Here is a 16,387-nt window from a genome sequence, read left to right on the forward strand (position 1 = left end):
ATTCCTGGGTCAGGAATATCCCCTGGAGAAGGGATAGGCCACCCACTCCAGTATTCTTGGGCTTCCCTAGTGGCTCAGACAGTAAAGAATCTGTCTGCAATATGTGAGACCTGGGTTTGATCCCTGGGTTGGGAAGATTCCCTGGAGGATGGCATGACAACCCACTCCAATATTTTTGGCTGGAGAATCCCATGGACAGAGGAGCCTGGCAAGCTACAGTCCATGGGGTCACAAAGAACTCGACATGACTGAGCAACTAAGCATAGCACAGGCAAAAAAGCAGAGTTCCTGTTTCCCTTTTAAACATCACATAAATGCGGATTTAGTCAAAGGCTTCTCTTAGACTTATGGACACGAGGAGAGGAGAGGGTGAGATGCATGGAGAGAGTAACATGGAAACTTACATTACCATATGTAAAATAGAGAGCCAGTAATTTGCTGTATGTCTCAGGGAACTCAAACAGGGGCTCTGTATCAACCTAGAGGGGTGGGATGGGAAGAGAGATGGGAGGGAGTTTCAAGAGGCAGGGGACATATGCACACCTATGGCTGATGCTTGTTGATGTTTGACAGAAAGCAACAAAATTCTGTAAAGCAATTATCCTTCAATTGAAAAATAAATAATTCTGTTTTTAAAGTCTTCTGTTAAGTCACTTTAACTCACATAACATGGTGCCCTTCTGCAGGATCTGGCCTCAAGGTAGGTGCTGGAAGGAAGACACCTCAAGTCGGGTCAAGCACACACGCACCACCCAGACAGCAAGCGATCACGCTGTAGTTATAAGCGTGTGCTGGGGGTGACTAGTGGGCTCTTTCTGTCTCCTTCTGTGTATGAGAATCAATCAAACATAAGGAGAAAGGAGACACCCGCCAACAGAGGCACCCGTGTCCGGCATTTTCCCTTTGAAGCCAGAACTCCTTTGACCTCAGGAGTCACTCAATGGCAGTCAAGCCCTGGTGGTGTCAGACAGGTCAGCAGAGGTGGCTCCGGGGGAATGTTTTCTTAGCTGGTAAATTTCTCAAGACTGGGAAACGGAAGCAGCCCCAGAACTCAGCACAGTCCTGCGCATCCCCTTTTCACCTGGTTCCCCTTTGAAGGTAAATCTGTAGCAGACATGAAATCAATTGGTGGGTTGGGGGAGGGAAAAGATGGACTAGCCTGTGTTTCACACCTTGTAACAGATTTTCAGGACTTCTTAGATGAAATAAAGGGTAACAATAATGGGATAAAATGTTCTGTCAGGGCTTTGAAGCTGAGTTCGTGGTCCAGGTGGGGCTACAGGTGAACATAACACAGCAAAATGCAGCCAGGAGGAAACCCACAGTGGTCACGTGATGCATTATCAGAAGACTAGCAGGTGAGGCAGGAATACAGAGCTGTGTGCCAGCAGGAACAAGGTCCCCCAGGAAATGTGTGAAGAAATGAATAAGAAGTCTTTGTAAGCAAGTCCAGAGCTGAAGTGCCTGGACGAACTCTGTGGAAGGACTGGGGCTCTGACTAAGTGTTTCCAAACCTCGGGTCATAAATTCTTGTCCATTGAAAACCCAAGACATGAAACTAAGTCAGGAATGACCCACACTAAGGACAACACACTTACTCTGTTCCCAGACCACATATAAATCTGAATTCTGTGGATTCCATCCAGGAAGTCTAGAATGGGGTGCCGGCTACGGGCACAAGTCTGAGTTACAAAGGAAGGGCTAGAAGACAAACTCTCTGACTCTTGGGTGTTTAAAACTACATCTCCATCCAGACATTCATTCCAGAGCAATGGATCCTGATGGAAAACTCTTGAACAGGATGAACCTTTCAATCTCAGAGCACGATTACCCTATTTTTATAGCCCTGAAGTTTTTACCATCAATGTGAGAAGAGAATTTTTTTAAAGTACTTATTTATTTATGTATTTTTGGCTGTGCTGGATCTTCACCATTGCGTGGGCTTTTCTCTAGTTGTGGCGAGAGGGGCTGCTCTTCATTGTGGTACTTGGGCTTCTCATTGTGGTGGCTTCTCTTGTTGCGGGGCATGGGCTCTGGGGCACATAAGCTCAGTAGTTCTGGCTCCTGGGCTCTAGCACACAGGCTGACAGGCTGAGTAGTTGTGGTGCACGGGCTTAGTTGCTCTGAAGCATGTGGGATCCTCCCAGACCAAAGATCAAACCTGTGTCTCCTGTATTGGCAGGCGGATTCTTTACTACTGAGCCACAGGGAAGCCCGAGGAAGCTAACCTTTAAAGGCAAAGCCCCCTCCACCCCCCCACCCCATCCTTCTTAAGGATGTCAGATCGAATTTCCAGTGGCAGGTGAGGGCTACACCCTCAGCCCTGAGCCAGCATGGACACTCCTCCATTCAAATGGACAGAGGCTGTGATCCCTGAGGAATATTTGCTTCCCAGCTCGAAGGGAAGATGCTGTCAACCGCAGGTATCATGTAACATCTTCCAGTAAAGCAACTTTCTCCAAAATATGTTCCACAGATATTTTGCAATGTTAGCATTCTACCATCAAACCAATTTGGGAAACACTGGGTTAAACTGAGTTCAACGTTTTCTCAAGTGTGGGTTTTTGAGTCATTATTAATGTATATCATGACTCTCCAAGCAGAGAATGCAGCGTCTTTCAATATTATTAGACCAGTGAACACTTTCCTAGTGAAAATGACTTCCAAGGACAAGTGCTCCATGAAGCACATTGTGGGGAGCACTGTGTTAGGGGCCCCCCGCCCAGAACATGCTCTCTTTCAGACTCTGTGCCTCTGCCAGGAGAAGGGGCTTCCCAGCGGCCCCCGCTGAGCCAGCTATGAGAAGTTTTCCTTGTTACGGGCCTGTCCACAGCTAAAGTTCATATGTTTTCTCCAAGTACTTTTTCTTGTGTTCACAAGACTTCCTTTCTACTCAGACCCCTTGTTTGAGTTACGAGGAGGCAGAGCTTAGTCTCTGGGTCCATCTACAGTCCCAGGCCACTTGTTACATTAGGTCACGTTTAGCTGAGCAGCCCGCTGGGATCAATTCATCCTTCTCTGAGGGGATGATGGGGTTTGGGACTCAGACCTGACCTGTCAAAGGGCCGCTTTGCACAGAGGAAAACATGGTGCGAAGTCCCACACTGCCAAATCCCAATTCTGAAGAAGAACTCAGGCTCCGGGGGCGGGGGGGGGGGGGGGGGGACGAGAGCAGAGACCACTGGTGACTCAGTGCCTCCTGCCACCACCTCTAGAAAAACAACCCCAAGCACCTACTCCAGACGGTGGCTCAGTATCTTCTGTGCAGGCGACAGCATGCGAGGCTTAGTCAGCGCGTCTCGAGTCCTCCAGGGGGACAGTGATGTTGGGAGGGTGGAGCGCGCCTGATCCCCTCCCCAGCCGGAAGCTCTGGCACTGCCTCCTCAGCAAGGACTTGGCCCGCATCAGAAATGTAGAATCCGGTCCTGGAGCCTCAACTGGGTTGACTCCTGGTTTCTGTCATGATGTTGGAGACGTGAAGTCTGGAAACCGCAGCCCATCTGTTTTCCAGTTTTCTTGTTTCAAATAGTGCCTTGTCCAAACGTGAAATGAGAAGAAAACACAGCAGTGTGAATACTCCGTAAGCTGGACACCTGAGAGGGACCAGCTCTGGAGCACATACTCCACCTGGAGGCCAGAAAGGGTGACCCCAGGTGGGATGGAGCGCTGCCCCAGGGGCTGGGCAGCTGCATAAACACCCCAGCTCCTCCTCAGAGCCTGGAGAGCCTGCCTGGGGAGATAAAGGGATGAGGTCATCCTGGCAAGCCTGTGCCACCTCAAGTCATTAGACCCCTGCCTGGCCTCCCCCCAGGCCCGCCCCTCGCCCCCACAGGTGTGCTGTCCCTCTCCAGCTGGCATAACAAGGCCATGCCAGCTCCGAGGCCAAGGCAGCCCAGGGCTGTCCAAGACTAACACAGCCAGGCCGCCGATGCCAAGGCAGGAAGATGAGGGAAGGCTCTTCTCTGCAAAATGAAAATAAATTGCAAAATGGCATCGTGTGTGTGGTTGCCCTGGAGAAGGAGGATCTGGAGAGGAATAAAGCTAGAAAGCTGGTTTCCGCAAAGCCAGGTGGTCCTGGGGCAGGGACAAGCATCAGTCGCCTTGGGGCAGGGATAAACAGGAAAAGGATCAGCTGCAGAGCTTGCCCAGATCCCGGCCCCTCCTGGGGACCTCTGGGTGCAAGAGACACACCCTGCAGTGCTGTGCCTGCAGGCTGCCCACTTACACCATTAACAAACTTGGAGACTCAAGACACAGAACTGGGGCTTCTCACACGTTCCATCTCTGCCTCTCTAACCACATCATCTGTGCTTTGTTAGTCCCTTAGGTTTTCAGACCACACAAGCCTGAGCAAGCTGCCCCTGCCTGGGGTCGACAGGGAAGGGGGAGCTATGCCTCCCATCACCCATTAGAAGGAGCATCTTCGCCCTCACTCTGTTCTCATCCAAATTCTCCATCAACTTGGGCTCCAGGAGGACAAGCAAGCAGTACCTGAGGGTGCAGAGGGGTGGGTAGGGACAGTGGGGTTCCCTCTTTCTCTTTCACTTGCTTCTGCCCAACTCTAGCCTTCACGCCTGCCTCCGTGTCTCTAACAAGTCATGGCTCTCCACCCAAGAAAGGGTTTGGGAGGGCAGTCTGGTAAGGCCAACCAGTTCCCAAGCACTGCACTGTTACATTTCGCACAGTCCAACGCTATGCTCAGGTCTCTCCAGATGGCCAAATGGCTCGGTGTGAAGTATTACAGGCTTGGGATATTTTGGACAATCTTTTTGCAAGGAGAAAGCTGTACTTGTGTTTCATCTCCTCAGCGGCTCTTCCTGAGATACTGCAGAGCCCGCCAATAGCACCAGCACACACAGAGACACTTGGCATTTGGTGGGTGTCTTCTGTGCATTTAAACTGTGAGCACTCAGCACAGTGGTGCCAATCTGCCCCATGGGAACCCTGCTCCCTTCATGACCCCAGCTTGGGACTTGAGGTCACGCCTCATTGTTCTCATCGTCCCTTTAACCAGCTCTTCCTTTTATCGCCAGAAGGCCTCTCTGTCTTACCCCTGATGTTTGAAAACATTTCTTCTTCTCTCTTGCAGCTTCTACTCCTCTCCTCTCTGTTCCCCTACTTTTACTTTCCATTCACAGCTAAGCACAATTATTTTCAGGATCATCTGAAAACTGACTCATCCCACTGCACCCACAGAAAGTGTCAGGGTCTTCAGCTGACACCCCAGTTCAGTGAAGGTCTGCTGAGCATGCACTGGTCACCGAGTTCCCGTGAGGGCCACAAGATCCAGACTGGGTCCCATCTAATAGCAGAAAGGAACCCTAAGCTTCCTACTCTGGCTTCCGTATCCCAAGAAGGCTTACCCTTTGCATGGCATATACACAGTAGATGCTCAACACATTCTTAAATGAAATCAATAGTCTGCCCCTACTTATTCTGATGAGAAAGCTGTTTTAAAGCCTGAAAGTTTCCTAAAAGATGGGATTAACATAGAGAATGAGACAAAGGTGTTTAAATGATGAAGTAGTTATAAACTGTGGACAGGAATACACTGACCCCTCATCTTCCATCTTTCAACTTCCTCCAGTGCCTCAGGCTCAGTCTGTCTGCCAACAAACAGAGGGGAGAGGGAGAGCTTGCCAACAAAGGGAAAGGTCATGCACCAGTCCCCAGCCCATCCCTTGGACCACAGGTATCTGCTTTTCTCCCAACACCAGGAGAGTGTGGACTCAGGTGGGGAATGAGGGAGAGGAACGTCCACTCTGTCCCTTCAGCCTATGATCCATCCCTGCTTCACACACCAGGTGCCATGTGACAGAGTCATCCTCACCCACGATTGTAATTCATAGAGTTGGTTCTGAGCCCAGGACTCAGATCTCACTGGGCCTGCCTCTGACATCCTTTGGCCATGCTCTTCCTTCACCCCTGCCATTCCCCACAATGACCCAGCCTCATTCACATCAGCAACTCTGGTTTTTCACACCCTCTTTGATTAATGGCTTCCCTGATAGCTCAGTTGGTAAAGAATCCACGTGCAATGCAGGAGACCCCAGTTCGATTCCTGGGTCTAGAAGATCTACTGGAGAAAGGATAGGCTACCCACTCCGGTATTCTTGGGCTTCTCTTGTGGCTCAGCTGGTAAAGAATCTGCCCAGGTAAGGAGACCTGGGTTTGATCCCTGGATTGGGAAGATCCCTTGGAGAAAGGAATGGCTACCCATTCCAGTATTCTTGCCTGGAGAATTCCATGGACTGTATAGTCCATGGAGGCACAAAGAGTTGGAGACGACTGAGAGACTTTCACTTTCACTTTGATTAATAGTCTTCACAATTCAACTCTGTATCCTGAGGCCCACCTACTTGGTACTTTCTCTGCAAGAAATGACATTTCTTCTCCCCTGAATGACTTGGACAGAACCAGCAAGGAGATTTAAGTGGGGACCAGCAAGATGTTAGGTTTGCAGTCAATCCCTCACACTTAGGCAGAGGGAGCTTGTCCACTGCCTGGGCTGGGCTTGATAAGTGAGCACCTGAGCAGACAGCATCCTCTTCTCTCCTCCCCCTAAGATCTGGGATGTCTGACAACCACACATCTCCCATTGCATTTTGGCTCAGCCCTAGAGTCCCCTGAGAGACCTTTGGAGGTCAACCTTTGAAGGTCAACTGTGTCAAAGAAAGATGATCAGGGAGCGCAAAGAATGAAGACTAAAAATGAGGAAGTGGGAACGTGAATAGACTCCGGTGCAGATAAGCCACATAAATGCAAACCAGTCAAGCCCTGGACATATCCAGGACTACAAGCTGAACTTGAAGAAAGAACGACACAGAGCAATCAGGGGAACTGAGATAGCAACCAGGGATATGATACCCTGTCCCACTACCCTCCTGGGGTGTCTGTTTCAGGAACAGGCACCCCTTAGAAAAGGAAGTATTTTACAAATAAATTACAGAGGAAAACCAGGGACCCAGGCAACCAGAGAGAAGTGCTACTCAGAGGTGCAGCCTCACCAGCCCCAAATGGAAAATCCCAGTACAGTGGTAATATTGTTTCCTTGTTAATGGTGACCAAAGGCTTTCTTGGATCCTAGACAGAATTTTTCTGTGGTGATTAAGTAGAAGACCTTTTCTTAATAGGGCATTTTATAATATATATTATACATGTGAATATACAAAATGCAATGATATATATTTAAAGTCTTAAAAACCTTTGACAAAGAGATCCCAACGAAGTCTAGGATCTGTTCATACAAGAAGATTTTTCTAATTCATAACAGTGGCCTTTCTGGACAGTGAATACATTTAATCTTCATGTTAAAACTGCAACTTTCCTTTTAAGCTCTTCTTTAGCTGCATCCCACAAAGTTTTATATATGCTATCTTCATTCTGTCCCAGATAGTTTCTAATTCCCCTTGTGATTTCTTCTTTGATCTGGGTTATTTAGAAATGTGTTGTTTAATTTGCAGATATTTGCGGAGTTCTCAGATTTCCGTTGTTGCTTTATAATTTAATTTTATTGCAGTTGGAAAAGATGCTTTGAGTCACATCATTCCTTTTACAAGCATGGAAACTTGTTTTAAGGCCTATCATATGGTCTTTCCTGTAGAATGTCCCACGTGCCCTTGAAAGAATGTATTTTGCTTCTGTTGGGTGAACTGTTCTATAAATGTCAGTTAGATCATGTTGATTAACTGTTTTCCAAATCTTTTATATCTTGGTTCTTTTTTCCCGCCTCTGGCTAGGCCACACAGCATGTGGGATGTTAGTTCCCTGACCAGGGATTGAACCTGTGCCCCCGCATTGGAGTTGTGGTCCTAACCACTGGATTGCCAGGAAAATGCTCAAATCTTCTATATTTTTATTAATTTTCCATCTACTTGTCCTATCAATATAAAAGGTCTTGAAATTTGAAACTATAAATATTGAATAGTCTGTATCTCCTTTCAGTTCTCTCAGCTTTTGCTGATTATATTTTAGAGTCTTGTTAGGTTCACATGCATTTCAAATAATTTTATCTTTGTGATGTTGTGACCCTTTTTACTATTATGAAATGTCCCTGTTTATCTCTACCAAAATATATTTTGTAAGAATCTATTTTGTTTGATATGAATAATACAGCCCATTCTAAGCTCTTTTAATTTTTTTTACTGTTTGTGTAATATATCTTTTCTATTCTGTAACTTTCAATCTAGCTGTATTTTTGAATTCGAAGTATGTCTCTTGTAGTCAGCACATAGTGGACTCTGTCTTTTCTATCTAATCTGATAATATCACTATTTTCATTGAACTATTTAGTCTATTTGATGAATCATTTAATGTGATTTTTGATGTCAGTAGATTCACACCTGTCATTTTGCTGTTTCTTTTCAATATGGCTCTTTTCTTTTTTGTTTCTTTGTTCTTCCTTTACTACTAGCTTTTGGGTTGAACAAACATTTTTGGTATATCATTTTAATTCCTCTGTTGATTTGGAGGGTAGTTTTTGTTTTTCTGTTTTGTTTTTATTTTCTTAGTGTTTGCTACAGGGATTTAAATATACATCTAAATTTATCAATATAATTTATGTTAATATTGCCTGAATTTTAGTAAGACATAGCACATAAAATAAATATATATAAATCAAGAGAATATATATTTATACCTTCTTTTATATTTATCCACACAAAGAATAGCAAGGAAAGATAAGAAAGCCTTCCTCAGTGATCAATGCAAAAAAATAGAGAAAAACAATAGAATGGGAAAAACTAGAGATCTCTTCAAGAATTTTAGAGATACCAAGGGAACATTTCATGCAAAAATGGGCATAATAAAGGACAAAAATGGTAGGAACCTAATAGAAGCAAAAGATATTAAGAAGAGGTGGCAAGAATACACAGAAGAACTATACAAAAAACATCTTCATGACCCAGATAACCACGATGGTGTGATCACTCACCTAAAGCCAGACATCCTGGAGTGCAAAGTCAAGTGGGCCTTAGGAAGCATTACTACAAGCAAAGCTAGTGGAGGTGATGGAATTCCAGTTGAGCTATTTCAAATCTTAGAAGATGATATTGTTAAAGTGCTGCATTCAATATGCCAGCAAATTTGGAAAACTCAGCAGTAGCCACAGGACTGGAAAAGGTCAGTTTTCATTCCAATCCCAAAGAAAGGCAATGCCAAAGAATGTTCAAACTACCACACAATTGCACTTATCTCACATGCTAGCAAAGTAATGCTCAAAATTCTCCAAGCAAGGCTTCAACAGTACATGAACTGAGAGCTCCCAGATGTTCAAGCTGGATTTAGAAAAGGCAGAGGAATCAGAGACCAAATTGCCAACATCCACTGGATCACAGAAAAAGCAAGAGAATTCCAGGAAAACGTCTACTTCTGTTTCATTGACTATGCTAAAGCCTTTGACGGTGTGGATGACAACAAACTGTGGAAAATTCTTAAAGATAGGGGAATACCAGACCACCTTACCTGCCTCCTGAGAAATCTGTATGTAGGTCAAGAAGCAACAGTTAGAACTGAATATGGAACAACAGACTGGTTCCAAATTGGGAAAGGAATATATTGAGGCTGTATATTGTTGCCCTGGTTATTTAACTTATATGCAGAGTACATCATGCGAAATGTCAGACCAGATGAAACACAAACTGGAATCAAGGTTGCCAGGAGAAATATCAATAACCTCAGATATGCAGTTGACACCATCCTTATGGCAGAAGGCGAAGAGGAATTAAACCAGCCTCACTTCAGATGATACTACAAAGCTACAGTCATCAAGACAGTATGGTACTGGCACAAAGACAGAAATATAGATCAATGGAACAAAATAGAAAGCCCAGAGATAAATCCACACACCTATGGACACCTTATTTTTGACAAAGGAGGCAAGAATATACAATGGAGAAAAGACAATCTCTTTAACAAGTGGTGCTGGGAAAACTGGTCAACCACTTAAAAAAGAATATAACTAGAACACTTTCTAACACAATACACAAAAATAAACTCAAAATGGATTAAAGACCTAAATGTAAGACCAGAAACTATAAAACTCCTAGAGGAAAACATAGGCAAAACACTCTCTGACATAAATCATAGCAGGATCCTCTATGACTCACCTCCCAGAGTAATGGAAATAAAAGCAAAAATAAACAAATGGCACCTAATTAAACTTAAAAGCTTCTGCACAATGAAGAAAACTGTAAACAAGGTGAAAAGACAGCCTTCAGAATGGGGGAAATAATAGCAAACAAAGCAACTGACAAATAATTAATCTCAAAAAATATACAAGCAGCTCCTATAGCTCAATTCCAGAAAAATAAACAACTCAATCGAAAAATAGGCCAAAGAACTAAACAGACATTTCTCCAAAGAGGACATACAGATGGCTAACAAACACATGAAAAGATGCTTAACATCACTCATTATCAGAGAAATGCAAATCAAAACCACAATGAGGTACCATCTCACGCCAGTCAGAATGGCTGCTATCAAAAATTCTACAAACAATAAATGCTGGTGAGGGTGAGGAGAAAAATGAACTCTCTTACACTGTTGGTGGGGATGCAAGCTAGTACAGCCACTATAGAGAACAGTGTGGAGATTCCTTAAAAAACTGGAAATAGAATTGCCATATGACCCAGCAATCCCACTGCTGGGCATACACACTGAGGAAACCAGAACTGAAAGAGACACATGTACCCCAGTGTTCATCCAAGCACTGTTTACAATAACCAGGACATAGAAGCAACCTAAATATCCATCAGCAGACGGATGGATAAGAAAGCTGTGGTACATATACACAATGGAATATTATTCAGCTATTAAAAAGAAAGCATTTGAATCAGTTCTAATGATGTGGATGAAACTGGAGCCTATTATACAGAATGAAGAAAGTCAGAAAGAAAAACACCAATACAGTGTATTAAGGCATATATATGGAATTTAGAAAGATGGTAATGATGACCCTATATGTGAGACAGTAAAAGAGACACAGATATAAAGAACAGACTTTTGGACTCTGTGGGAGAAGGCAAGGGTGGGATGATTTGCGAGAATAGTATTGAAACAGGTATATTACCATATATGAAATAGATCGCCAGTCCAGGTTTGATGCATGAGACAGGGTGCTCGGGGCTGGTGCACTGGGATGACTCTGAGGGATGGGATGGGGAGGGAGGTGGGAAGTGGGTTCAGGATGGGGAACACATGTGCACCCATGGCTGATTCATGTCAATGTATAGCAAAAACCACTACAATATTGTAAAGTAATTAGCCTTCAATTAAAATAAATTAATTAATTTTTTTAAAAAAGCAAGGCAAGAGGAACTCTATTCAGTTAAGAAACTTAATAGATACAGCAACCAAATGCAATGTGGAGGCTTTGTTTGACTCGATTCAACTATTGATTCAACTGTTTGTTTGTTTTTTTAAGTATTTTTGAGGTAATCAGAGAAATGTGAATACGGACTGGGTGTTAAACGATAAAAGGAATATCATTAAGTTTGTTACATTGATGGCACTGTAATTATAAGGAAAAAAATCCTTATCGATTAAATATACATAACAAACTAAAAATAAAGAGCCTCTTGATGAACGTGAAAGAGGAAAGTGAAAAAGTTGGTTTAAAACTCAACGTTCAAAAAACTAAGATAATGGCATCCAGTCCCATCACTTCATTGCAAATAGATGGGGAAAAAATGGAAATAGTGACAGACTTTATCTTTTTGAGCTCAAAAATCACTGCGGATGGTGACTGCAGCCATGAAAATAAAAGACGCTTGCTCCTTGGAAGAAAAGCTATGACAAATCTAGACAGCGTATTAAAAAGCAGAGACATTACTTTGCCAAGAAAAGTCTGTCTTAGTCAAAGTTATGGTTTTTCCAGTGGTCATGTATGGATGTGAGAGTTGGACCATAAAGAAAGGTGAGCAACAAAGAATTGATGCTTTTGAACTGTGTTGTTGGAGAAGACTCTTGAGAATCCTTTGGACTGCAAGGAGATCAAACCAGTCAATCCTAAGAGAAATCAGTCCTGAATATTCATTGGAAGGACTGATGCTGAAGCTGAAGTTCCAATACTTTGGCCACTTCATGTGAAGGGCTGACTCACTGGAAAAGACCCTGATGCTGGGCAAGATTGAAGTCAGGAGGAGAAGAGGGTGACAGAGGATGAGATGATTGGATGGCAACACCAACTCGATAGACATGAGTTTCAGCAAGCTTTGGGAGTTAATGATAGACAGAGAAACCTGGAGTGTTGCAGTCCATGGAGTCACAAAAAGTCGGACCCAAGTAAGTGACTGAACTGAACTGACACCATTTCCAGTGTTCTTCATTTCTTCCTGTGGATTTGCCTTATTGTTTCATATCCTTCTGTTTTCTACCATTTTCTATAGAATTTCTTATAAGGCTGTTCTTGTTACAACAAATTCTCTCAGTCTTTGCTTATCGGGGAATGTCTTTATTTCATCTTAATTTTTGAGATATACAGTTAATGGTTGACTACTTTCTTTTATTATGTTGGCTATTTCATTCCACTGGCTTCTGGCCTCCACTGTTTCAGGTAAGAATTGGGCTGTTAATTGCATTGCTGTTCCCCGGTTTGGGATGAGTTTTTCTCTTGCTGCTTTAAAGACTTTCTATTTGTGTTTAACTATGATGTATGGGCTGGTGATTTTTATGTTTATTTTATTCAGGGTTTGTTGCGCTTTGTGGATGTGTAGATTAATACTTTACAACGCAGTAGATAAGAATTCACCTGCCAACTCAGGGGACATGGGTTTGATCCTTGGTCCAGGAAGATTCCACATACCTTGGAGCAACTAAACCTGCGAGGTGCAACTACCGAAGTGCTCCACAACCAGAGAAGCCACTGCAGTGAGGAGCCCGTGCACCCCAACAAAGAATAGCCCACACTCACTGCAACTAGAGCAAGCCCACGCAAATCAACCAAGACCCAGCATAATCAACAATAAACAAATAAAATTATATAGAAATATTTTACAAAAAAATTGTGAATTTTCAGCCATTATTTCAAGCATTTTTTCTGCCATTTCTTTCTTCTCCTTCTGGAACTCTCACTACATGTTGGTGTGTTGAGGATCATTGTCATTATGCTTTTATTTAATTTTTAAAATATATTCTAAGAGCTGTTTTGAAGTCTTTGTGTGCTAAATATAGCATCTGGGTCCACTCAGTTTCTACAGATTTTTTTCTCATGAGAATGAATCACATTTTCCTGTTATTTTTTATATCTCATGATGTTTTCTTGAAAACTGATTCTTTAGACCATATATTGTAACATTTCTGGATTACGTTTTTTTCCATGAGGTAGTTGTTGTTGTTAGAAACTTATTTGGACTTAATCTGCAGAATCTATTTCCCTGAGATATGCAGCCACTGATGTCTCTGCTGGATTGTTTTTAAATTCTTGTTTTGTTTTTCTGCCTAGCTTTCTAGGGGTTGTTCTGTGTCTGCATAGCTTACTGGTAAGTCAATGATTCATAAGAGGTTGTACTTGAGAACCTTGACCCTCTAAGGCTCTGCTGATAGACCTGTGTGTATGTTGTTTTCAATGTTTAGCCAGTTTTCCAGTTTGCCTCATCTTCACTTTCCTCTGGACTTTCTTGCTGCTGCTGCTGCTGCTAAGTCGCTTCAGTCGTGTCCGACTCTGTGCGGCCCCATAGACGGCAGCCCACCAGGCTCTGCTGTCCCTGGGATTCTCCAGGCAAGAATACTGGAGTGGGTTGCCATTTCCTTCTCCAGTGCATGAAAGGGAAAAGTGAAAGTGAAGTCGCTCAGTCGTGTCCGACTCTTAGCGACCCCATGGACCGTAGCCTACCAGGCTCCTCCGTCCACGGGATTTTCCAGGCAAGAGTACTGGAGTGGGGTGCCATTGCCTTCTCCGGACTTTCTTGGGTGCCCTGTAAAGATGAGCATCATTTCCCACATATCCAAGGAGAAAAGGAGAGCTTATGTAGCCCTTCCATGGTTCTTTCATTTCCAGCATCTCCTTATTAAGTTTCTGACTGGTCTGTCACGTCCCACAACTGGGACTGCAAACTCAGGTTAGCAAAGCTATGAGAATTTCCCATTCACTTCTGCCACATATGCTTCCTTTACTGATAATGCTGCCAGGGACGAGTTTTGGTCCTCTGCCCAAATCAAGTCAGTCTGCTCTAGCACTGAAGCAGTTGTTTTCCATGGGCAGTCCTGCTCTGGTAAGATTGCTTCACTGATCAAGCTTTTGGAGGAGGAATGAAGGAGGAACAGATCCAGGCAAGAGGGCTGCAGACTCTCTGTAGACTTCCACTCTTGTCATCCAAAGTCCTAACAGATTTTCATGAATAAACACTTCTCAATTCCTTGTTTGTCCCCAATTGACTTTTGGAGTCCTGAAACAGTTGTTTTGAATTGTTTTTTCCAGTTCTGTTTGTTATTTGGGGAAGTTTTGTTAAACTCTTCACTTTGCTTTAATAGAGTCCTATCTCTGAATAAAACCTGTGAATTAATTGCTTCAACATATATCATGGTGGGTTTTTCCCCCATTTACCCTGTCTTGTGCTCTTCAACAATCTGGGTACATTTTCTGCCAAAAATTTCTTAGACTTATTTTGCTTTTTCATAGCATCTTGATTCTAATGACAAAAAGACTTCTTAAGATGATTATGAAAGCGTTCTAGCATTTTTGTCTCTAAGAATTTTTCTTTATATTTCAATTCACACAAAATAAACTTTGGTGCTGAGATGTCTAGAACACAGGGTGTTGACCATATGCTATTTAACGACCTCTTTTGTCTTAATATATTCATAAATATAAAGGTGGCTCAGATGGTAGAGAATCTACCTGCAATGTAGGGGACCCTGGTTCGATCCCTGGGCCAGGAAGATCCCCTGGAGAAGTGAATGGCTACCCACTCCAGTATTCTTGTCTGGAGAATTCCATGGACAGAGGAGCCTGGCAGGCTATAGTTCATGAGGTCACAATGAGTTGCACACAACTGAGTGACTTTACTTCATACATGTCAAATTTCAGTTGCACACTTTTATCTATGTTTCTTCAGTATTATAAAATACTTCATTAATTAAAGTCCTATGAATACTGAAATAAATTTCACATATTTTGAAAGATACTCCACAAAATAATTATATAAGTAGCAAATAGAGGTATGAAAATTTTCACGTTACTAATTGCCAAGGAAATAGAAATAATACACAACGACATATCGTTGCACGCCCACTAGAGTACGAATCCAAGGAGCAAACTGGAACTCGCACAAATATTTGTTAGGGCTATAAAGTGACACAACTATTTTGGAAAACCTTTTGACAGTTTCTGATAAAGTAAACGTATATACTTATCATATAACCCATCCTTAGGTATTTGCCTGAGAGAAATAAAAGCTGTCCACAAAAAGACTTTTACAAGAATGTTTATAGCAGCTTTATTCATAACTGCCTCAAACTGGAAACAAGCCCCAAATCCATCAGTCATAGAGTAGATAAGCAGATTGCCGTATAGCTATATAATGTGGTACTAGTTAACAGTAAAAAGCCACAAACTAATATATACACAATTATCTGGAGGAATCTGGAAAACTTGCTGAGTGAAAGAAGCCAGACACAGAAGACTACATAATATGTGATTCAGTTTCTATGAAATTCTAGAGCAGGTAAAAAAGAAAAATACCTAGTGATAGAGAGGATTTTGGGGTGCCTGAGCACAGTGGGGTGGGGAGTTATCTGCAAAGGAGCAGAAAGGAAGTTCTCAGAGGTAAGGGGATAGAAGTATTCCATATCTCGATTATGGCAGTGGCCACAAAGTTCATACGTTTGTCAAACACAAAGAGCTAACTACCCCTTTATTTATTTATTGTTTTCTTTTGGCCACACCAGCTGTGCAGTATACAGGATCTTAGGTCCCTAACCAGGGATCAAATTCCCGCCCCGCACATTGGGAGCTCTGAGTCCTAACCCCTGGACCATCAAGGAAGTCCCGCTACCCCTTTAACATGGTTGCCTGGCGGTATATGTAAATTACACCTCAATGAACTTGATGCACAATGTACTTAGCAACATTGGCAGCACGTGGTAAGCACTTCGAGAATGTGCTGACATTTGTGGTGAAATCTTAGTAGGATGGGGAGACTCCTTCTCCTGTCTGCCTGAAGAGCTGGAACTGCAAATTCCCCAGTGGCTTCCCAACCCCTTAAGAAGAGAGACAGTGCTGTCAGTGGGAGTTTGGAGGCTTGGGCCTCGTCTGCCTCTGGAATCCTGTCCAAGCCAGTTAACACTTTGAATCTCCCTTTAAAAAAAATAGATTGAATTTTATGTGCCCTAAGATCCCTTCCAAAATAAAATGTCCAAGGTTCTGTTATCAGACATATTTATTACAAAT

At 43.1% G+C, this 16,387-nt stretch overlaps 1 long non-coding RNA gene across 1 annotated transcript; it reads right to left on the reverse strand.

The window, feature by feature from the left end:
- Positions 1 to 1,878: 1,878 nt before the first annotated feature.
- On the reverse strand, positions 1,879 to 14,933 carry LOC145524285 (uncharacterized). Its single transcript, XR_014067378.1, has 3 exons — positions 14,837 to 14,933; positions 3,238 to 3,532; positions 1,879 to 2,170 (listed from the first exon to the last, which is right to left on the reverse strand). It is a non-coding gene; the product is annotated as an uncharacterized LOC145524285 (long non-coding RNA).
- Between the last annotated feature and the right edge of the window lie 1,454 nt (positions 14,934 to 16,387).

The sequence above is a fragment of the Giraffa tippelskirchi genome, chromosome 10 (genome assembly GCF_054371585.1).
Source record: "Giraffa tippelskirchi isolate mGirTip1 chromosome 10, T2T-mGirTip1v1.2.pri, whole genome shotgun sequence".
Taxonomy (NCBI): Eukaryota; Metazoa; Chordata; class Mammalia; order Artiodactyla; family Giraffidae; genus Giraffa; species Giraffa tippelskirchi.